This window comes from Carassius gibelio, chromosome A20 (genome assembly GCF_023724105.1).
Source record: "Carassius gibelio isolate Cgi1373 ecotype wild population from Czech Republic chromosome A20, carGib1.2-hapl.c, whole genome shotgun sequence".
Taxonomy (NCBI): Eukaryota; Metazoa; Chordata; class Actinopteri; order Cypriniformes; family Cyprinidae; genus Carassius; species Carassius gibelio.
In genome coordinates, this window is record NC_068390.1 from 8697790 (window position 1) to 8723189 (window position 25400).

The 25400-nt window shown below is 37.5% G+C and overlaps 1 long non-coding RNA gene across 5 annotated transcripts; it reads left to right on the plus strand.

Moving 5' to 3' along the window:
- Positions 1-638: 638 nt before the first annotated feature.
- Positions 639-24354, plus strand: LOC127938006 (uncharacterized). 5 transcript variants are annotated; one of them, XR_008148611.1, is made up of 4 exons: positions 639-787; positions 10530-10594; positions 21345-21454; positions 21544-23786. It is a non-coding gene; the product is annotated as an uncharacterized LOC127938006 (long non-coding RNA). The 5 variants fall into 5 exon arrangements; XR_008148613.1 differs by lacking the exons at positions 639-787; positions 10530-10594 and adding an exon at positions 23895-24354 and having other exon boundaries at positions 16513-21454; positions 21544-23758; XR_008148615.1 differs by lacking the exons at positions 639-787; positions 10530-10594 and having other exon boundaries at positions 16513-21454; positions 21544-23082; positions 23542-23786.
- Positions 24355-25400: the final 1046 nt, after the last annotated feature.

A 25400-nucleotide genomic window follows, 5' to 3' on the forward strand; every position in this document is an offset into this window, starting at 1 on the left:
TTGAACAATTTATTTTTATTCCTTGTTGAATTCCTTAAAGGATCTGTTACTGGTAGTGTATACCTTGAATTTAACTAAAGTCGCTTTGAAAACAAAAAACAAAAAAACATCTGCTATATACACTTTTGGATTAAATGGCTGCTAAATATTTCACTGTAATAAAAATGCAATGAATACGAATCTTGAATTTAAAATGGGTTTGACTATAGCATTATTGAATGAATGAAGATATATGAGATCATGATAGTGCCAGGCTGTATTTAAGCTTGTGATCACACATTAGTGGGGTGTTTTATTGATGTTGCACAGGCTGGAGCATCTGGAGGAGGACATAATTGTGTGTTGAGCGGGGCTCCTGATTTTGTATCCAGTTGCCTCTGTGGTGTTTGACTCGTCTAACGCTCAGGAGTAACTTACTGGCCAGGAAGCCCCTGTACTGAAGGACATCTCGCTGGAGTTCTGCATCACAGTAAGACTCTTTACAGGATTGTGTGCATTTGTACTTGTAGTACATGCACTCAACCACAAAGTGTCACTACACAATGTACGGTTATGTCCGTCAGTGCTATTTGAGGTCACTTCTGTGGGTAACACCAGAGGGCGTGCGAGAGCCCAGAAAGCCCGGATGAATTAGAAACACTCTAGGCCCATTCACATAAAGCCTTCTCCCTTTCCATGTTATCTGATCTCGGGAATTTCCGCACTCGTTTAAGATCTTCAAAGATGCATACGTGACGTCTTTACTCACCTCCTGCATCACCAGCACGTTTCTCTAACGTGAGGAAAGGTAGGATTGAACCGGAATATGGTTTTCCGCTTCCTGCTTATAAAAAAAAAATACATACAGTGGGGTCCAATTATTATTATTATTATTATTATTATTATTATTATATTTTTTATTTTTTTTCACATTTAATACATATTTTGAGCAAATTATATTTTATATAATTAAATTTTTTATGATTATTATATTGAGAAACATATAAAATAACAAAGAAATTTGTTCTTTTTCTTTTTTTAAAGAATGAATAAATGATTATTATTATGATATAATCTGCCGAAAAAGCACAAATAGAAGCAGTCAGCAGTCAGCTTTTTTATTGTTTTGCATGCCTTTTGCTTTAATGACAGCAGTTGAACTTATTTACAGTATTTCTTCAGTTTGATCATAAATTCCTGATTTCCAGACTTTGGTGTGGACTCTGTTGTACTGACAAACTATAATTGAATATGGGTTGCATTACAAATGTGGTTACAGATCACATTTAGTTACTTATGGTAAATTAGGATGATCGTTTTACTGTCTGTTTTTGTGGTTTGTTGACATTGGGATCAAGTTTAAATGTGGTCCCCCTCCAGCCAGGCTCATTTTAAAGTTAGCTTTTGTGTTTTAAATTAGAGCAGTAAATGGCCACACATGAGTTTTAATACAGCTTTCCACAGCAGTAGAAATGGGCCTCAACATGATGAAACCACATGCTAGATAACCCCTCGAGGTAACTATGTTCTAGCCCCCCTCACACACATAAAAGCTCATAACTGTAAAATAGGTCAGCCCTTTAGGTTTCCGAAGTAAAACCTACACTTTAGCACCTGGAGCCAAACTCTAATTGAGTTATTAAGTTTGTTCTTCCAAGCTTTATGCATTTAAAGGAATGTTGAAATGTTTTAGGCTTTGGCTGATTGTATTTATTTATTTGTGTGTTTGAGTAAGAGCTGTGTTAGATACCCGGTGCAAGTGTTTTATCAGATCAGAACATCGACCTAGATACAACAGTCTTCACTCCGTCTTGTCTTTTTCAGTGCCAGCTCTGTGAATGGCATACTGCTATGTTTTAATTAACCCCATAATTAATATAGTCAAAATAGATCATGTTGTAAGCAACAGTCACTTGCCTGGTGGCCCGTGTGCATATTTCTGGAAGAGCCCTATCAGAAAAGCATCTAAAAATCACACATTTCACCAAAATAAAAATACAATTACATTTATTACATTGTGATTGCATGTGGAGAAATTTGGATTATAGAATTGGAATTATAGAAACAATATATTGTAAGTTCTTTGCAAAATATACAAATATTTAATATTTTGAGAGAATAAGGGGAATTATTCGTGTGAGTGGGCGGAGCTTAATATCTCTTTTAGCACACCATGCTTGCTGTGCCTCTCTGATTGGTGGATTTTTCTGCACAGCATCATGGGTAATCTAGATTCTCATCCTGAATTCTGCTATTAGACATGATTAAGATGGGTTCAATTGATTAACAACCTCAGAGCTCACAACAGATCTGTTTGTAAAGGTTTATCAGTTATTAAAAATCGATTTTCACTATGGAGAGTAAAGTTTTTGAAGTGGTGTCTGCTGAACTCTCACAGTGACAGCAGACTATTTACTCTGATCTTTGTGCGATCCCTTCAAACTGGGCTGAGCTCGAGGACAGATGTTTCCCTTCTGTCTCCCTCAGCTGGTTTTAACGAGCCAGATCAGCACACGTGTGGGCGAGAAGGTTGACTGTCCTCAGAGGAATCGGGCAGATGGTAAGAACAGCCTTCCATCGACTCCAGCCTAAAGTGATTTTTGTGTAAAAGGGGTTCGATGGTGATAATTTAGACCAGAAATTCCCATCAAGAGGCTCTTCTTTTTTTCATCCCTGCCGGATGAGCAGGTCTCTGATCTGGCTAATGGAAGTCATCGTTCCCAGCCATTCCTAGATGGTATGTGGGACAAATGAGCATCTGATATGACCTTCCAAACAAGCAGCTGTTGTAGGATCTTTGGAACTACATGCTTGACCTTGGATGGTATTATGGTAACCAGGGGGCCGAAACCGCAATCCTCTCACTCTACAAACCTGTCTGGGCCTTCTGCGGATCCCACGACTTCTCTGATTCCATGGCTGTTCAGTGACCCGTGTCTTCTGTCACTGTACGTATGGACCAGCGCATGGATCCTCTGGCAAACCTCCAGGTATACAGTGGGAAAGAGTCTTGTTTTGGGGGCAAAGCTTTGAGGAAAGAGATACAGGCTCTGTTCTTGTGTTATCTAACAGACCCATGTTCCTGGTCTGTAACTTTACCCCCAGACACCTCTTTCTTTGCATCCCACTGTTCCACTCGGCAAGGTTTCTCCCACTCACTTACTCTCTGTATCTTTCTCTTTCCCATGCATTGTTTGAATACGCCCAAGTGAGAATCTTGAAATCAAGTGAAAACTTTTTTTTTTTTAATCTTTTTTTTTTTTTTTTTTTTTACAAATATCTACTCAAATTTTGCGTCTATTCAATTATGACATCTCACAAAGATATCATGGATTAAAAAGACTTGAAATGAAGCATAACAAGTCAATGTGGACAACATTTATGATGCTTTTTTATCATTTTGGGAGCTTCATTTATATTAATTATAAGAAAAAAATAAAAGAAAAATGCCATAAGTTAATTCACATTAACAACGTAATTGTAATATCAATAGAAGAAAATGGCATGGTAACTAAACCCACACTATAATTCCCATTAAAAATAATATTATTACGATATCTATAGAAATTTTGAAAGGAAAAATTGCATGATAACCAAATTCAATGCTATGATTCATGTTAACTTTAGAAGTACAATATCTATTGAAATTTTGAGATGAAACACCTCTAGTTCAGAGTCTCTCTTTTGTGCTTCACAAAAGAAAGTCACAATTTATTTTGTAACTACGTAAGAGTGAAGAAATGATTATAGAAAAATAATTTGAGAAAGCTCCCCCTTTAAAATGCTTACATTTGCATTATAATGTCAAATTAGTTTAGAAATACTGATTGCAACTTAGATGTCTGTTAGCACCTCAAATAATGATGTCTGCTTTTCAAGCTGTTGTTGTATTATGTAGCTAAGAGGAACTGATTAAGACGGTTTTATTGGTTCCAAGTTATTGAGAAAATGTGTTTTTCTATATTGCGTAGTTCGTTAGAGGGATACTCCACCCCAAAATAAAAATGTTGACATTAATCACCATGTGGGTATACAATGTCTTTCCAAACCCATAAAAACTTAATTCGTCTTCTGAAAACAAATTAAGATATTCTGGATGAAAACTGGAAGGCCTGTGACTGTCCCATTGACTCCCAAATAAATAACAGTGTCAAGGTCCAGAAAGACATCGTCAGAATAGTCCTTCTGCCATCAGTGCTTCAACCGTAACGTTATGAAGCGACGACGATACTTTTTGGAGAATATGAGCTGAACGCAGGCAGTGTACACTATTCTGTGTCAAGTCAAGTCAAGTCACCTTTATTGATATAGCGCTTTAAACAAAATACATTGCGTCAAAGCAACTGAACAACATTCATTAGGGAAACAGTGTGTCAATAATGCAAAATGATAGTTAAAGGCAGTTCATCATTGAATTCAGTTCAATTCTGTGTTAGCCGCTCCACGGGGCTGCGCTGTTTTTCGTATATATACACGTAGAAAACTTATCCTTGTGCCGCGGCTGACACAGAAGAGTGTACACTGCTTGCGTTAAATGGATATTATCCAAAATGTTACTACAGTGATGCGGAGAGACACCGAGGAGACGAATTGTTGAATAAAGTCACTATTTTTGTTTTCCTTGCATACCATATAAGATATGGTAACTTGTAAAAGCGTTTTCTTTTATTTTAGCATGTTTATTTTATTTATTTTTTGGTAACCTGCCATTTTTATACAGTGTGTCCGATCCTGGCTTATAAAAGTGTCCCTTTTGCAATGAGGAACGGAACTAGATGATGAACTAGCAAGGGTTTTGACATGATTGCAACACATAAACGCTAGGTTATGACTCTTTCTACCACTTATCCAATGCAAATTGACGATTGTGCAAAGTTTAAAGCAGCGTTTAAACACACAAAAAAAATCAACGTGTGCTGGATCTGACCTTAAATCAGTGTGATTACATAGGCCTCCTTAAAACCGACTAGTCATTCAGAGAATCCACGGATGAAAGCACATAGTTTTGCACATTCTACTTGTGACTAAGGAGAAGTTAAGTATCTATTAAACAAGTCAGCAAGTGAGCTTACAACATCAATGAGACATTCACAAAAACTTTCCCAGTTGATGGAGAGTATAACAGAGAAGATAGTTGGAAAAACTGCAAGTCTGCATGATTATTGGCACAGTTCAGTTGCCAAACAGGCTTTTTAAATCCAAAGAAACTCTCCAAATTGTGTAACCGTGTTATCTTTGAATCTACATCACAACAGGAGAGAAACTCCCTTGTCTACATCCAGTCCAAGTCAACAACTTTCCCATTCCCCTGTCTGACAATCCATCAATAAAAATCTTTGGACATGCTGAATTTGGTGCAAACATTGAAGCGGATCCTATAATGACTGATTTATGGGTTATTAAAAAGACAGCTGATTGAAATGTGTGAATAGCCCTGTTGTCACGCAGTGTGGGAAAGCACCCGTCGCTTCTGTTGGGATCGGAGAGTGTAGGCGGATTGTTCTGGAACTCAGAGCATTGATTTAAGAAGCTGGATCTTAACAGGGCGTCACATTTGTTTAGTCTGGCCCTCTCTAACCTTATTACCATCAGAATGAGTTTTGCCTGCTGATAGTGCTGTTTATTTGCACACGGTTGTCAGGCCTGAGTCACTATAGTAATTATGCATAAACGTGCCCATAAAATCTGTTGAATGCAATTCAAACGGTGCAGCTCCTCATCTTGCGGGTGGCGGATACAGCAGACTACCACTATCTGGTGTATTTTACTTGCACTTGTTTCTTTAAAATGCGCTCATTTACACACACATCTGGATTCACGCAAGTGTTTATTTTGCAATAATGACTGGTTGACTGTACATCATTTGCATCGTATGCAGCTACTTGCCAAACGTTTTCAATGTTTATATAAACCTTCTGTGTCAAAGCTTTGGTGAAATAGGCTTTCAACCGAGGTGCAGAAATTCCTCAGGTTTCATTAAAAATATCTTCATATGTGTTTCAAAGATGCACAAAGGTCTTACAGATTTGGAACAACATGGAGGTGAGTAAATGATGACAGAATTTTTGACATTTTTGGCTAAACTATCTCTTTAAAGTAGTGCCAGGTTGAGTCACAGGGAATGAAGAATGCCATGATTCACCAGTAAGAATGACGTTTACCAGAGCATTGTGTAAGATATAAGGTTATAACACTATTTTCATTTGATGACTTATTTGATGAATAGAGAACACACAAACATTGCAGGATTGTGTGTGTTTAGTATATAAAGCGTGATTTTGTGGTGAAATTCTGTATGAAAAGTGGCACTGTTTGGTAAAGTAGTCCTTTGTATCTGTTAATGTGAAACAGAGCTCAAAACCGATCTGGAGCTGTAAAGTGGTTGCCTATAGTTTCCAGATTTTTTTTGGTTTTTTGAGGATGTTGTTTTTTCAGAGGAGGGGCCTTCCAGGCATCCAGTTCACTGACACATGCCATGCCAGCCTGTCCAGGTTTTTTCCCCACACTCGACTTTCCACAGGAAATGTTTTTCGAGGAAGTGAGAGTTGCTGCTGATGTGACAGTTTTGAATGGTATTGTCAGATGACAGCATGGTGCTTAAATGTTGCATAACAAAGAATTTCTCAGGAAAGAACGACTCTCAGGCCGTGACCTCAGAGGCTCTGACTGGCACAGCAAGCAAATAAAACACGCAGGTGTGTTTATATAGCAGTTTGAAGAAGACCCCTGTGAGTGTTGTCTATACATACTTCCTCAGGTGTTTAATCTAAAGAAGCGTTTCCATTGTTTCTCAGGCTTATCATCTGCTCTGCACTCCTTAAACCTCAATAATGACTTAATGTCTCTAAGTTTTCAAGTGATTCACAGTGGATGAGTGAGAAATGATAATTGGGAAGCGGAGTAATATTCCAAAACAGCTGTAGTCCACAGTTAACATCCCAGTGGCGGATGAAATGAGAAAATTTTCAGTCATGAATATTTATTTCTGATTATGAAAACATATTTTTGCATTTTATATACACTACTGTACCATTCAAAAGTTTGGGTCAGTAAGATTTTTGATTTCTTTCTTTATTTAATAATTATCATTAAAATGATTGAAAGTGACCGTAAAAGACTTTTATTTCAAATAAATGCTGTTCTTCTAAACTTTCTATCCATCAAGTATCCCACATATTTTATTAAATGGCACAATTTTTTTTCACCGTTCTTAATTATAATTGTTTCTTAAGCAGCAAATCAGCATATTATACTGATTTCTGGAGGATCATGTGACACTGAAGACTGGAGGAATGCTGCTGAAAATTCAGCTTTCATCATAGGGATGAATTAATTATTAAAATTAGGGCCGGGACTCGATTAAAAAAATTAATCTAATTAATTAGAGGCTTTGTAATTAATTAATCGAAATTAATCGCATTTTAATCGCATATAAATATTTGACCTGAGAACAGTGAGAAGTAATTTTTTTTCACATGAATTTATAGTATACCATTGAATAATGACTGAATACATAAGCTTAAGCAACAAAATATTGTTTATTTTTGTTCAACCAAGTCTAGCAGACCAGTGCAATTTTTGCCATGAAGTGTAGCAATAGCATATTTAGAAACAATTTAGAAATAGTACATTTCAGAAATTCAGGAAGCTTATAGGTGCTGGAACCTTCTGTAAAGTGTTTTTTTAAGTATAACACAATACTGTCAATTACATTCAGAACATTAGAAACACTGACTATTAGAAAACATCTCTCTGTTGCTTCAGAGGCCATAACATACTAAGTCCAACTCTCAATAACCTTGGCCAAAACAATAAAGAGTTCAACATAAACTGTTGCACCAACAAAATAATATATAGTTCAACATAAAGTGTAAAGTCCACGCTAGCTGCTATATGTTTTGCGTTGAGGTGATACCTGAGGCTCGATGTGCTTCAGTGATATGCGAACGCTAGTTGGTGCTCCAGTATAATCGGTCCGCCGAAACTCATCCAGTGAGAAACGTTCCGCGGTGCATAAATAAGTTATTAAAAATGCGGGCATTTTTTTTTCTGTAATTAATTAATCTTAGTTAACGGGTTATTTTTTGTGTAACTAATTAATCTCAATTAACGCATTAAAGTCCCGGCCCTAATTAAAATACATGATACATAAGTATATATATAACACCAAGTTTTAATCAAACTCAGTTTTTAAGTAGGCATTAATGCTAAGGTCAGACCCTGATCATTTGTTTGTTTGTTTTTTTTGGCCCTTCAGTATCTACCGAGGAGGACTCATGGAGTCTCATTGTCCAGTATAAGGACAGAACGCAGACAGAAAAACAATGTGAGAAAAAAAAAAAACCACCTAGCTAACCAGGTGACAAACTTCAAGATGTCTCCCCTTACCATCCTGTTCCAACAGAAGGGACGTCGACACATGGAATACAACTGCACTCACTTGGAGATTTCATCTTTTAGACAAGCTCAAAGAGAAAGAAATTTGCTACAGTAACTCCATCAGTCATTGTTTAGGCCTGCCCTACTTGTTTTCATCCTGTTAAATGATGACATACGTCATTGTCCCTACACCCTCACAGCCCTGAGGACTTTGTTCTTGTCTTTTCCGACTGAGCTCCCACCTAAAGAAAGGTGACTGATAGAGAGGCAGTGGTCCACAATTGCTGGTACACAAGGAAGGCAATGGGGCCTGGCTGTTTTGTGCGGTTCAGTGGATCTGGCAAAACAAAACAAAAAAACACTCAGAAATTCCCTGGCTTTTCAGCCATTTCCATTTACAAATAAACCTAGAGCAAGGCTTGCTGTTTGTGGATGGGTTAACTTGAGACAGAAATGCCTTTAATGAAGTTCCAAGGAATACTGCAGTCATATTAAGCAGAAGTTACTTTTCTTTGGGAGTCTGAATCATTTCTGACGAGTGTTTATGCAACAGTTAGCAGACAGTTGCGCCCTTCACCTCGTGCCCGTTTCCTCTTTTGAGTTTTGATGAGTAAGTTTTTTACTAAGGTGTCTCATTCTGAACATGCCACACCCCAGTGCAGGGTTTCGATATTAGTTGACTAAAAGAGTTAGGTAGATTCTCAAGAATCTCTAGTAGGCAGTGACGCAGGCAGCCTGCAGACTCAATGCTGCTGCTTTCCTAAAGGCTGTTTTCAAGGATCCTTTGATTGCTTTTATGCTCATTGACGTAGCAGCCACATTAATGACTTTATTTGTTGCAAGGGGGGAAAGAGTTCAGTCATGTGAAAAAAATGTAATCTGAGTATTAGGGTTGTTAATTTAGTCTACTAAATTATTATTATTATCATCATAAGTAAATCAAAGTAGGGTGAAGTCAGTTGTCTCCTGACATTTTTATAAATGTAGTGGTAAATAAATAAATACATAAATAATACATTATATTTTAAAAGCTTTTTTTTATTACCCTCATTTGGTGTCTTTGTGTTTGTGTACACTACTGTTAAAAAAAAAAAAGTTTAGCTCTGTTTTTATTTATTATTATTATTATTATTATTATTATTATTATTATTATTATTATTATTATGATTAATTATTCTATTCAGGGTTGCATTAAATTGATCATTAAAGTTTGTTACAATATTTGCAGAAAAATATAATATAGAAAAAAAAAACTAGGTAATTGCGAGTTAAAAAGTCAAAATTTCGAGTCATAATGTCAGAATTGCATGATATAAACTCACAATTCTGACTTTTTTTTTTACAACTGCCAGCACAAATCTTTCAATTCTGACTTCATAACTTGCAATTTTGACTTTATAACATGGAATTGCAAGTTTTTTAAAGTCAGAATTGCATGATATAAACTTAAAATTTTAAGAAAAAAGGTCAAAATTGTGAGTTATAAAGTCAGAATTGCATGATATAAACTCACAATTGCAAGCTATAAAGTCAAAATTGCGAGTTATAAATTCAGAACTGCTAGATATATTCTCACAATTCTTACTTTTTCCTCACAATTGCAAGTTCATATCTTGCAATTCTGATTATTTTACTCCGAATTGCAAGACATAAACTCGCAGTTGTGAGAAAAAAAAGAAAGTCAGAATTGCGAGATATAAACTTGTAATTCCAAGAAAAAGAGTTGTCAGAATTGTGTTATAAAATCAGAATTGCGTGATATAAACTCGCAGTTGTGAGAAAAAAAGAAAGTCACAATTGCGAGATTTAAACTAAATTTAAAGCAAGATATGAAAAAGTCAAAGTAAAAAAGTCAAAGAGTTTATATCTCGCAATTCTGACTTTATACAGTAACTCGCAATTCTGACTTTATAACTTGCAATTCTGACTTTATAACTCACAATTTTGAGTCACAATTACCTTGTTTTATTTTTTATTTAGTGGAGGAAACAGCTTCCATACAATATATATGAATATTCATAAAAAAAAAAGATTATTTTAATATAATGTAATATTGAATCCACCCTAATTATTAGCTATTTAACTTTGACCTTGTATTGGTATTGTGGCTTTAAAGTGACACAGAGCCCTTCTCTTACTCATCCTGAAAGTCTTCTTGTTTCTTCCTTTAGATTGTCATACCCAATCACCCATGGGCTGAGCTACACCCTTCAGAGGGAGGGCATCCGTCTCAAGGGTGAGTGTACTAGATAGACAGCAAACTGACAAAACTTAACCTCGTGAGCTCATGCTCATGTAATCTCCTGTAATAATCCCAGTATATCATGCTAAAACATGACACCAGTTAAAGACATGTTTAAGTACTAGAGGAAATGAAAATTATTCATAAGAAGTAATCTGACGTTGCTCTAAGTAATCATGATATCACACAGGAACTGTAGGTGGCTTTTTTTTTCTTTTTGCTAATCCATGTCATGCTTAAAAGTATATGTATAATATCTTTTAAGGTTTAGTTTCGTTTTAGTCATGCAAGATTTCAGTTGTTGCAGGTTAATCTAATTTTTAGTAACTTCAAGTCATAACTCAAATTTGGTCAGAACTTCTGCCCGCTGCATTTTAACGTCCAGGACCTCTGTTGGGACCATTTCAATTCATCTGTAGGCTTCACAGCTAGCACAGCTTGCCTCGGGTGGTTTGTGTGGATTTCCAACAGAGGAAAGAGGATAACAGAGGGAAAACATAGTGGGAATGTTTTGGCTCTTCAGCAGATGTTTATGGGAGTATATGTTGCAGAAGAGAATTCAGAAGTAATTGACCTTGATGCACCCCGAGTGGTTGATGATTGATATCAGTAGTATCAGTTCAGCATAATTTAATATCAAAGAATAGTCAAACAGCTCACACTTCCTGTTAATGCCTGTGCCATCGCTTATATGAGCTCACATTCAGAAGCTTGTTCTTCTATTTTGGGTTTTATTAGAGGAAGCAAGTTCTGAATTAACGCATTTGGTGCTTTTGTTTAGAGAGATGTTGTAGATTTTGTATAGGATTTATCGTCTCACCAAGGCTGCATTTACTTGATCAAAAATACAGTAAAAACAGCAATACTGTGAAGTATTATTAATACAACTAAAAATCGATGTTTTCTATATTGATATATTTTTAAATGGAATTTCTGTGATGGCAAAGTTAAGTTTTACTCAGTGTCACATTTTCTTTCATAAATCGTTCTAATCTGTTTTACGTTTGTTTAATAGCGATGCTGCAAAATTTAGCGGAAACCGCACACTATATTTTTTCCGGATTCTTTGATGTATAGAAAGTTTAAAAGAAAGAATGCAATTCAAATAGAATGTTTTGTAACAATGTAAATGTTTTTTTTTTTTACTGTTTTAGTTGGGCTAAAATTTTATTTTACAATTTTTATATGTTTTTTACTGTTTTAAATAAATAAATAAAATCAGTCAATCTGTACGTAGACCAGAGTTTGTAAATAAAAAGTAAATACAAATCTTTTGTTATGCGTTTTATAGGGTACAAATGCTTATATCAGCCAAACATTAATAATTATTTATTATTATTATTTAACAATATTATCCAAAATTGTAAATGTTGAACCTAGATATTATGATTTTTTTTTTTACTTTGTTGAACCACTACATCTAAGCATTGGCCTATTTGTGTATTTTGCTGACAGAGCTTCTCTATAAAGTGATTGTGTGTCGTGTCAGAGAGTGAGAGAGTCTTATGTGTGTTCATTTGAATCCAGCTATTGAATAGTTTCGCTGTGGTCTGGCTCTCTGCATCAGTTTGTTAATCAGTCTCTCTCTCTCTCTTAACAAGTGCATCTTTGATGTGTGGCGCGCGATGCCTGCCAGCCTCAAATAAAGCCCCTGTATGAAAAAGGCCTTTTGAAACACTATTTACACACTTCTCTCTGAGCTCTTTACACAATGTCCTCAAGTCAATCACACACGCATGCTTCCAGCCAATATTTGATCCAAACACGTCTCTGTATATACTTTAATCCACAAATAATTATTGTTGGTTTCTGGCATGTGGGTGATGCCAAAATGGCTCATGCAAATAACCTAAATAATAGAAACCTCAACTTCCTCCTATATTTCTGAAACAAACACTTCTTCGCCCAGCTGTGAAAAACACAAGACATCTCTCATTAGAAAACACTTTTACGAAATATTTAAATTTTAAATAAATGTTTTTTAATACTTTCTCTTCTTCAAATAATCCTAATATATATATATATATATATATATATATATATATATATATATATATATATATATATATATATATATATATATATATATATATTATTTTTTTTTTAAGCATTAAAAACTATTTTCAATGTTTATTCCCACATATTAGAATCATTTATGAAGGATCATGTTACACTCGAGACTGGGATAATGATGCTGAAAATTCTTAGAATAAATAACATTTAACAATATTTTTAAATAGAAAACATGTATTTTTAACTGGATTAATATTCTAAAAAAAGTTGTTTTCTTATTGTATTTTTAATCATATAAATGTAGTCTTGGTAAGAAGACTTGGTATATCTTGGTAAGATATATATATATATATATATATATATATATATATATATGTATAATTATTTCTTTTTTTAAAGAGATATTTGAGTGATTCTGTCGTGTCGCGTCTGGTTAGGACACGGTGTTAGGATAAATAATTGATAATTATGATTGTTGTCATAATTGTGTAGTCCTAAAACAAGGCAGAATGCAGAGGAGAGAAAGGAACAAAAAAGATATTGCCCAAGGATCTCAAATGTCTGGGATTTCACTTAGGGTTGCAGGATTGTTTAACAGCCTGCTGAGACTAACCATGGAGCACATATGGAACATGCTGTCACTACAGAATAGAAGAGCTGGTCGGCACAGTGTGTGTTTGTGTCTGCCTGTCTATCTGTCTGTCCGTCTCCATATGGTCGCCCTTTTTATCTCACCATGAGCGAGAAGTGACTCAAACCTGCTTTCATACGTTACAGTAAACGCTGTAGCGCCAGATGATACAAGCGTGCTAACATTAATCATAATCTGCCTCTCTGTCCTCTCAGTCTTATTCAGCTCATGCTGATTCATTTAACTGAGCTTAGAGCTTCATGCCTAAATAAATATTAGGTGCATTCATTTAATAACCTAGCAGATTAAAAAACTCCCAGAACACCTATATCAATGTATTATTAAAGGTGTGTGCAAATGTATCACTATGAATAATGTAGGTCATAATGCTGCTACAGTAGATGGTACTGTATGCACATCATATTCTTAAAAGAACAACAACAACAAAAAGAACAAACTTATGCCTCCCACGTCTTATGAACTAAACACAAACAAGCCTTTTCATAGTGGTAACAGATTAGCTGGTAATCACCTAAGATTTGTAAATTCTCACTTTGAGAACAAAACTCTTGAGCTTCATGGTGTAATGATCTCACAAAGTCTAACTAGTCCAGGATCTACAGTTAAGGGCGACTTGGAACTTTACAGCAAGTCTAGCTACAGATTGTTCTTAGGAAAATGGCTTTTTTGCAATGTTGGACCAGTTACTACAGAGTCAAGAGTCAGATTCCTGTCAGCGATGAGTCATTTAAAAAAGAAATTAGGTGTTTTATTACCATTTCCCCATATGAATTTCTGCAGTCTGAGGGATTGTAAAACATATTTTGGTATTGAGACTTCTTGATTTGAATGCCTTTTGCATCCTTCTTCGTTCCTTGCGGTATTATCATGTTTTGCTTTTTATTAATGTTTCCAAAGCAAGAACTAAGTGTGTAAGAAGAATTCTATAAAGGAATCCAATAAATTAGAATCAGAGTTTGTGCTAGCTTCCAGCAAAGTCATTACAGAATGCTTGTGAGTATTGGTTTAGTACTGCAATAGTTGTCTGGAAGAACCCCCATTTGGGAAAGAGAACAAATTGTGGTGTGCCACTCATGTCTTGCTGGTAAACAGTAAAAAAAAAAAAATATATATATATATATATATATATATATATATTTCTTTGCTGTTCATTTGAATGTGTGAGTACAAAATTCTGTACAAGATGATGAATGCTGTGCAACTTGCTGAATTTGATCTTTTCTTAAAGACCAGCTTGGTGTCATTCTAATCGAATTGAAATGATTGAACTTGTCAAACCTGAATTCTTGGCAAAGGTAAATTTGCTTCAACTAGAGACTGAATGTCTAAACAGACAGCATGCTGCATAGGCTACAAATGAAGCCGTATGGCCAAACTTTCTGTGGCCTATTTGGAAGAAACTCATGTGTTAGTGCAGATCTAATTGAAGCGTGCTAGGTTTCCCGTATGTTCATGGCCAGTGGCATAAGCCGGAGAATCCATGAGATGGATATGAATGTAGCTTTTCATTGCAACTAACTGGCACACCTTCTAATGTGAATTAATCCATGTGAATTGTCTTTAAATGGCTTATTGATATTGAGAAGTGCCACCAGGAAATTCAGAAATAGACTATTTCATGGACCATCAAAACCTACTCTTTGTGTTGCAGGCAATCATGTTCCTATCCATTTGTGAATGAACAGCCAAGAGGCATTGACTAAAATCAGCTCCCTCAACCAGGAGCAGCTTTCCTTAGCATTGGCTTTCCTCCACTAAAGTTTTTAAACTGACTAGCCCCTTTCCTGAGCATGCAATTAAGTATGTTGCAAGAGTGTCCAATCTCCACCCTTGGTGGGGCACTATCCTATAGATTTCCACTCCAATCCTAATTAAACCATGAATTAGATAATCAAGGTATTCCAGGTTACTAGAAACTTCCAAGCTGTTGTGTTGGGGCAGGTTGGAGCTAATGTTTGGCCACCCCAGTTCCACTGAAACTGCATGTCTGCTCATGTGCGTACACATTGGGTAAAGCGCCAAAGGTGGGGAAGATTCCAAGAATGATGGACTGTTACCCAAGTGCTCCTTAAACTGAACCAATCATTGAAAATCAGTGCAAAGAATTCTAATTATGGTATATGTATAGTGTACCTTGACAAAAACATATTCCTGTACAACACATGCATACTATTCTGGTAATAAAATTTGCATCACCCACACTGTACGCCACGGACCCTCACGAATACTATGGGCTTAACCCGAGTGGGGCATTAGAAACTGGAAGAACACCTAGAGCCTCAGCAACACATTGCACAGGTTTTAATTATGTAGCCTTCTCCCAAACCACCCTGATTAAAAATAAATAAATAAACATATTGGGGATCATGTCGTTGAGGTTTAATATTTGAAGTAGTACCTGAATAATTCAATGCAAAACTGGAAACTCCTTATGTTCAAAGCGTGATTCAGGGTCGGTTTGCAGTGTTAGATAACCTGGGGCTGTCATGTGGTGAGTCATACACCTCTCTGTACCTAAGAGATGAGTGTTAGTGTATATGCACTTTAATGATTAACCTTTACACCAGTGTTAGTGAGGTCACAGACGGCAGCTTCTGGTGTAGGTCAGAACACAACAGCTGCTCGTAGGGATTAGCTGTCTATTTCTCCCTTTTAGCTGTATACATCTCTTTCTCTCTTGTTCTGTTCCCACTATCTCTTAAAGGAATAGTTCACCCAAAAATGAAAATCACCCTGTGATTTACTCACACTCAAAGCATCCTAGGTGTATATGACTTTCTTCTTTCAGACGAATCCAATCAGAGTTATATTTAAAAGATGGCCTGGCTCTTCCAAGCTTTATAATGACAGTGAATAAGGTGTTATTTTTCAGCTGTCCAAATGAAGCCCAATGAAGTGCATCCATCCATCATAAAAAGTGTCCAACAGGCCTTTATTCACCCCCCGGAGCCATGTGTGACACTTTTTATGATGGATGGATGCACTTCATTGGGCTTCTTTTGGACAACTGAAAAACAACAACCATTCACTGCTATTACAAACCTTGGAAGAGCAAGGAATTTTCTAATATTATTGGATTTGTCTGCAAGAAGAAAGTCATAAACACCTAGGATGCCTTGAGGCTGAGTAAATCATGGGGTAATTTTTTTTTGGGTTAACTATCCCTTTAACACATGTCTTCATAATTTTGCTCAATGTTTAGTGTCTTTCAGTTTCTGATTGCCTCCTTATGCACAGTACTGTTCATTTAAAGTTTTATTGGCACCTCTCAGCCCTTATTCTGTCAATGTGAATTATACCAGATTCTGTACCAGATTCACAGCCCTTTACTCTTGGTAAGATGTTGAATTTAAATATTGCACTCTTGTTGAACTCTTCGCAGATAGCTGATTCAAAACATTTAAATAGGGCTTTTCATTGTAGAATTGTTTCTCTTGACTTATTGCTCAGAGCAAAGATTTTTTAAGCTTTGTTCAACAGGAACAAAGTGGTTCAGCTGATGTGATGAAGCTCACTTACAGCTTATTTTAAATTATAATAAAGAATATTATTTTATTTATTATTATTATTATTAGTAGTAGTAGTAGTATTCATTCTGTTGTGTCTAAAAAAAAACACTTATGTGCTACACATTTCAGCATCACAGCAACATTATAATGTTCACTGTGAATTTTCTTTTTTTCCCCAAGAGGCAAATCATTACATATAACAGTTTTCTAAATGCTTACTTAAGGGTAATCTGAATCATATGCTCACCAATGCTGCATTTATTTACAATAAAGTGTGCATTTATAATAAAGTTCTTATGATGGCAAACCTGAATTTTCAGCAGCCATCGATCCAGTTTTCAATGTCACATGATCCTTCAGAAATCATTCAAATATACTGTGTTGGTGCAAACCATGTCTTATTACTATCAGTGTTGAAATAAGTGTTTGTGTATCGCCAATATCATCCAATACTAATGGATATAAATAATCTCTAATATTGGCTGATAATCAATATCACTACATTTTAGAGTCGATTGCCAAAGCTAGTTACCCATACATCGTTTGGAGCATTTGGCCTCGCTGAAAAAAGTTTCCCAAGAAGCTGAACTTCAGCTGTACTGGCACAGCTAAAACAATGACACTTTATAATTGTCCTTGGCTCCACCTATGCTCTATTAGATTAATTTGGAAAACTATTATGTAATACCTTTAAATGACAGTAGTGTTGGTCCAACCTCATTGGATTGTGGTTAGACAGACAGAACTTTCTTTCCATAATGGGCAGGGAAAAGCAGGTCTGGAATAATGCTGCTCCTGTTGCTACACTAGAGCCTAAGACTCTGCTTTAATGAGAGGGATAACAGGCCTAGGTGGCTGGAGGCAAAGGGAAGCCTTTGGGAATGGCATTAACCTCTTGGAATTAAATTGCCAAGTTCAGCTTTGATCCTTTGGAGAGGGTATTTTATTTAGTCCAGCAATGGTTTTGCCCCCCACCTTACCTCTCTCTCTCAACTGCTCTCTTTTTCATTCCCAGAAACTGGGTAGAGATGAAGAGGGGAGTATACAAGACTGTATGGAGAGGTGGCCACCATATTTGTGGCCTCAGGGAGTGGTCAACCCCAATGATGTGCTGCTCTCTCTTCATTATCCCATTTTCCCTCTCTTTGTGTTAGGTGTAAACACACAGAATCACAGAGGCAGCTGGGGTTGGGCCCGTCAAAACAGGGGTTGTCTTCTCTAGCTGACAGATCTGTGTGTGGTCTTCCAGGACTTTGGAAACAGACCTAACCAAAGAGGTCAGCAGCCATGACCATCAAGCTTGACTCAACAAATTAAGCTAATGCACAGCTTTGCCCAAGACACAAAGTCTGCAAAAATGCTCTTTTGAAATCTTTTGAAATTACTTAAGGTGGAATTATCTATTTTGTTTCCTTAAATGAGAAAATTCAGAACAGTTGTATTGATTCTGCTCATTTCCATTATCAGGCTCATCGGGCATCATCATCAAACTCGTCACATGTTGACACTTGGTCAAGACCCAGAGGGCCACTTTTTAATGCAGAGGGTACTCCATTAGTGTCATTTTTCGACATGCAGGGTACTCTGTTGACTTTCGGTTGTTTTCCTTATGTGTCAGATCATGACACATTTAATTATTTGCATGCATTTGAAAAATAGAAATACGTTTATATACATTTATATTTAGATATTTTGGAACACCTAACACCACCCCTACGCTAAACTAACTCACTTCTCAACAATGTCTTCATATTGACACCAAAGGTTTCTTATTGGCACAATAGAGTACCCTGCAAAAGTACTACCAAATGTCAAAATGTTATGAGCTATCAGCGCTCACAGGCAGGGTGCCGACATATAGCGCCACTGCACTTCGGCGTTCTCGAGTTTAAATCATGGCTCATGGACCTTTCCCAATCCTGTTCCCCTCTCTCTTTCCCACTTCGTTTCCTGTCTACTCACTATCCTATCGTAATAAATGCAAAAAAGATTAAAAAAAAGTAAAAAAAAAGATTCTGAGTCACCACATCACTAAAACCATTTCACCAAACGTGGCTTTCCTGTACTGATTGTGGTTGGTTAAACCAACCAATTTCACCTCAGATCTGCCTTTGTGTACGGAAAGAATATCCAGTGCTGGGAATCCCCAGCATAATTGCTTTAGGGAGAATTAGCCTGGATTTGGAGCTGTCTGCGCCACAAAACACAAATCAAAGTCAATGAATGACTGAAAAACAACTAGAGTCTGTAGTTGGTTATTTTGGCAAGCTGCGTTAGGTCATAACGAAAACATTTTACTGGCATACTATTCACTTACTGGATAATTATATAGGGAAAGACTTCAGGTTCAAGAACAGCTGATAAGAGTCGATGGACAGTGTAGGGTTTAGTGTGTTTCCTGCAGGAGAATAAATTGAATGTGGCCATAATCACATTGCAGGAATGCAGTCAGTGTACTCTTGTGAAACACCCCCTAAGCCCTGGCTCTGTTCCACTCTCTCAGAGGCTCACAAAGATGGCTTTGTTCTCTCCTCCTCTCCCCTTTCTCTTTCTCTCTCTCTTGACTTTTCATTTCTTTGCCTCCTTCTAGCTCACATTTGCTTTCCTCTATCCCAGTTTTACTTTCCCTCTCTCAGTCAGTCAGTGTTCCTCTTTTCCACTTTTACTTTCTCTCTTTTTAGTGGCTTCAGGGTTTTTCCCATACCTTCCCCTACTTTTATTTTGTTTGAAAGATCAAATTTCTGGACTGCCATGTTTCATTTTGTTCATGTTATGTAATTGCTTGTTTTCTCCAGAAGAAAATCTTTATTGTTTATACAGAAAATAAGTTGTTGAAAGCAGCAGGACAACAAGGCATCCTCTTTTTTTAACACTGCCTTACCAAACCCTAAAACCTCGCACAAAGTCTTATAATGCTTAGACTGTGCAGAACCATATTTACAATGTTTTATTTGTGCACTAATGCACAATTGTGTTTTGCATTGTCATTGATGACCAACTTAGAACCGACCTGTTTGAAAAAGCTTGATTGGAACTTGACCAAATTCTCCAAAATATAACTTGTTTGCTGCTTTGAACCTCAAGCTTTAGCTATGTTGTGAGACACTTCCCCAAGCTCATATTAGAGAGACATTGAGAGAATTGTGCTGCCAAGAGGATTTGCCCAGGTGTTGGGTAATTTCTGGAAATTTGTTTCTTCTTGCCTGGTCATTTGGTGAAAAGGCATGCAAGAACTGGCGGGTTTTCTTCTAGGAACTGTCATCTGCTCACATCTCAGACTGCAGCTGCTGCTCTGTATTCCAGCCACATTTGCAAGCATGTGAATATGGAAGTAACAAACAAAAGCCTCTGCTTTAGCCATGTTTCCCTTAAGATTCAATCGTTTCACAGGTGCTGGTTTACCAATACACATTGAGACATAGTGTGTGTGTGTGTGTGTGTGCGCGCATGTGTGCACTTAAGCACATGTGCGGATTTCTGTCTGTACTTATGTGTAAGTGTCATTGTTGAACAGAAACCCCCTTTCTATTTAAGTGCCAAACAGAATGACTCACCCTGTCACAGCTGCAAATGTCCATACTCTCAGGACTCAGTGTTCTGCTTTCAGCAGAGGGCATTGCATACATGGGTACCAAAACCCAAACCCCTGAAAGTAAAATGGGGTGTGCTGTACACTCTTAGACTGCGAGTCAAACCCAGATACAGCTCTGTCAGTTGTATTGGTCTTCCTGATTCCTGAGGCCTAGCCTACAAAGAACGAGGTTGAGCTACATGAACTATCCTGATCTTATCTCCAATGAAAAACGAGCCTGCAAACAATGGTGTTTACTGTCAACAGTGGTTATCATCCAGTTCATTACATTTATATTGCGATTATGTAAGGGCAATTACACAACTTTCTGGTCTTCATATTTTGTCTCTGTTAAAAAGCCGCAGTGTCCTCGAATCTCCACAGAGGAAATGGAGCATTTCTAAATCAGAACATTTTGACTCACAAAGAACAAAAACAAGTCCCCTATTAAGTTGCCCCTTTGCCAGGCCACAGCCAGGTCACATGGAGGATTCGCAAGTCCAATGGGATCTGCAGGAAAAACAAAACTCTTCATCCTGTCAGGAAAGCATGGCAGAGGATCCTAGACCTACGACAAACTAAGCAACTTATTTGAAGCCTGGTCAACATGAAAATAACAAATTCTTTTCTTTTACCCAGCGTGTCTAAGTTGGAGCCTCACATTATTTTCACACAGATAAACTTGAAACAAAAGGCCTTGGCTGACTCAGTGTTTCCAGCAGGGTGAAGAGTAGAGGGATTTTACAGAGCTGTACCATGTGTCTTGGCCAGTGCCGCACTGACTCATCATCAGCAATCAGCATTGGATCTGGATGCCTTTTGCTGCAGTGGTTCTGTGGGGTAAAGGCTCCCATGACTGTGAGACGATTTTTCAAGCTGCTCATCTCTGTAATTTAGCAATTCGGTTTGATTATTTTGGGGATTTTGTTTCGACTGAACCCAGAATAGCTTGGGCCGATGAGCAAAGGGGGTTTACTTATCTTTTTCCTGTTTCCTAAGTGCAAAAACACATTCTGATGGGGCTGACAGGTTCTCCGCAGCTCTGGTTTCTCAGTGCACAGACTGATGTGTGCCCCTAATGAGAAGTTTTCTGGACTGCGGTGCTCCAGGTGAAGGGACTCTTTCTGTGTTACTTTATACAGCAGCAGGTTTTACTAAAGGTGTTCATTTCAAGAAACCTTTTATCTCCTCCTTCCAGCCCTCCAGACTCCACCTGAGCTCCATAAATCAAAGAGGCAGAGACGCTGGGGGTCAGTGCGAGAGCCCTCAAGAGGAGTCGTCTCTTCACTCCGTTTACTCAGTGCTTGTCCTGGTTCAGTGAGTTGGGCCTTGCGAACCGGATCACACTTTTTTTTAATATCTGTGTTATGTCATGTCCACTTGTTCTACTACTAAGTTCTCAAAGCTCTTAAATGCCATTTCCAAAAGGGGCAGCATTAAAAACAGTGAGCGTCAGGCCATGTACACCCTCCTGAGCTACAGGTTTCCTGTCTCGCTAGTCTTGCTAGGACTTGCCCCATATATTCTGCTGTATTGAGTAATAAAAAAGCATAATAGCATTCATATATTCTGTTTAACCGCACAGTGTGCGTTTGTCTGAATGTGACAAAGGGTGAGAGAAAGACTGGATATGAAGGGAATTTGGAGCGGCCCCCTTGAAGGCATATGTAAACATTTACGCTTTGTCTCAAGCCGCTGGTGTGATTACAGTGGCTGTACTGTACAGAGGCAGTCAAATGGAAAATGCAGAGCACATGAGTATGAGTGGCCTTCTTGCTGGAGAGCATTTCCTGACCACTCTGCTTCATGGTATTAGCTGGGCGCTGCCTCACGAAACTGATGTGTTGCATCTGATATAGAGGCTTGTTTGGAGATCCAGTCAACATCCGTCCACACTCTGTTCAAGTATGTTTATGGGTTTGCTTATCTCCAGATTGAATAGATGCCGTAGTACCAGGAGAGGATCAGACTTGGCGGCGTAGAATGACGCAATGGAAACGCAACCAGAAGAGGTAAATAATTAGGTTTGCAAGCAGCTTAGAACTTTGGAACACCAGCCATGTGAAATCAAACCCTCTTGTTTTGACGTGTCATGCGTTTTTACTTGTTGTGATTGTTACGAGGAACTGGAGAAATCAGTCAGGCCTGTTATTACTCCAAACGTAGAACCTGCCAGTTTGTGGGATGCTAATATCACTCAAAGGTTGTGCTAGCTTTAGCACAGTGCAGTGTACATACAGTAGATCTTAGGGGGTGTTCAAAATGCAATGTGAAAGCAACGGACAGCAGTCATTTTCAGTAAGAGCCGGCGGTTTCCAAGACACAAGTAACAGAGATTGTTGCTGATGTGATGGCTTTATACAAATAAGCAATGCAGGGACTACCAATGGGAGTGCCTACAGTGATCTTCCACCCGATACAGATTTTTATCGCTGCCTGTAGGAGTGGGGTTTCTCTGGAAGTTTTATGCTCATGTATTTGCTTTCTATTCTAGGGCCCCATCACGAGGTTTGGACTGAAAATGAAACAAGACTAGGCACCCAGCCTCAAGGAAGACGTTCTTCTCATGAAAAACCAAAGCTTGGGCATCAAGAGGTTTCATCATGGCCACAGGAATGATAGTAGCAAAACATAGCTGGATATGCAGTTAGCCATGTTCTACATTGTCTTCCCCCACAAAACAGGCCACATTAAATTTGTCGCTCATTTGCCTCAGCTGCTCACTAGGAGATCACAGGTCAAATAAAGTGATTAAAGAGAAATCTTGCTGTTCATAATACAGATGTTGAGTTTTTAAGAAATCATTTGCATTTATGTTGTTTTCATACTGTAAAAATATTAACTTATAATTAAACTAATAATAAATGGGTTGTTGTGTGTTAGTTGCATTACATTGGCTTTTATTTAACCAGTAAAAGTTTGTTTTATTTTATTTATGCATTTAACAGATGCTTTGACTTACATTGCATTCAAGCTAACAATTTTCTCCTAACATGTGTTCCGTGGGATTCAAACCCCCGACCTTGTGCTTGCTAACGCAGCACTCTACCACTTGAGCTACAGGAACAATACAAATTTTTACAAATAATTTTTACAAAAATTTTACAAATATCTAGATGTTTTGATGATTTAAGCCCCATTAAAAATATCAAAATATTTTTTTTTTTATGCTTTTGTGTTTTTTTTTTTTTTCTAGGGAATGAAGACCCAGAAAGTGTTTTAAACCAAGGAACAGATCCAGGACTTCAGCCAATCAGAGTAAGGATGGGGTTCCTCTACAACCTATCCCAGGCCACACCTTCTACTTGTTAAAAACTTCCTTTGGCTGCAGAACATAGTGGCTGATATTCTTCTGTTTTTAACAGCTGTGAAGTGGCTTATGTTGAACTCTCAATGCCGTGCATTATCTGAAGGTCACAGCATTATCTTCATTTGAACATCAAGGCTATTTCGATTGGTCATTTTTGATAACTTTTTTGATAACTAAGAACTTTTTCATCCATTATAGATATTCCTAAGAATGAAATACTGATTGGTTAAACTTTGCAGGAACATGTGGTGGATCAGCAAAGAGCGCCAGACACAACGCAAACAGATCGGACCCAGACTCCCCTTCCCAGAACATGACCTCAGTTCTCATCCAGTTAGAAAACTGCAGCATCAGTCAGCCATTGATTGACAGACGTAATATCCCTGTCGCCGGTGGAGTGATAAGACGGCAGTCTTGAACAAATGCTTCTTGACCCTGACCGGCCGTTGCCATGGCTTCTATTCCCATGACTCCTGTTCCCATGGTTCCTCAACCTTAAAGGGAAGTTTGTCTGATTAGATGAACAATGGTGTTATTTTGGGTGGTTCCTCCTTTTCCGTCTTGTTTTGCTTTTGGTTGTAAATGTGCTCATATACACAAGGAAAAATTTCTTTGTATTTATATTTAGGATTTATTCCTTCCTAGTATGGCTTTTATAGACTTCAAACACTTATAAATGAGACTGATTTTCAAACTCAATGTCTTCCAAACTCGATTTTATTATCATCTCATTAGCAGGTTTGCTGACAGTGCAAAGCTCTCTCAGCCATCAGATAAAGTCAGTTGTGACAACCCAACATGCATTGCTAAGTAGGTGTGTATCTCTGTCTTTCACCCTCTTTCTGTATATCTTCAGCCCCTCTTCAGGCTGATAGGCTGAGAGCTGATATGTTTTGACCTGTGGCGATATCGCTGCCTGTGCCTGAACCGAAAGGGAGGAATACTCTCCTTGCTTCCAAAGAAACTCCTTCCTCTCCTGCAAAACAGAAGGCTCTGGAGGGAGACATAAAAATCGGAGCAGAGTCATGAGATCCTGACGTGGTTGCAAAGTCCATGTTGATCTGTGCTCGTCCGTCACATCAGGCTTTGTCTGAGTGCCAGACTACAAATCAACCGCACAAAAAGAGTATGCACACTTCTGCTTGGGGTTTTATTGTACTTGGGTTTAAGGAATGTGAATGCTTTCTGTCGAATATCAGTATATTTAGATTAGCCTTCTTTTTTTCCAGCAGTGTTTGTTTTGGAATTGATAAAATTGGATACTTGTGACCTCAATTCACTTCTGTTCCGCACCTTTTGTTTTCTTTTGCTTTGTGAGGCTTGTTTAGGCATTGCACAGGCTTGAGGTTTTACCGAGAACCACGCGTTCTCTAAGTTTAAAACTCCCCGAAAAATTCCCCTTCAAGTGCAAATCGTTATAAAATTTCTGATACTTTTTTTGTTTATTCATTGCCCTCAGATTGTATTCCACCCCCCATTTTTTTATGCAGAAATGTTTTCTTACAGTAAAATTGTCATTTAGTAAAACATACAATTTTAAAATACGTTTTATATTTTAATATATTTTAAAAAGTAATTTGTGTGATGCAAAGCTGAATCCCCAGCATCATTACTCCATTCTTCAGTCACACGATCCTTCATTTTAATATGCAAAATTGGTGCTCATGAAATACAGTATGTCTATGATCAATGTTGACAACAGATGCTACTTACAGTAATTGTGTGGAAAAACTTTGATTTAAGAA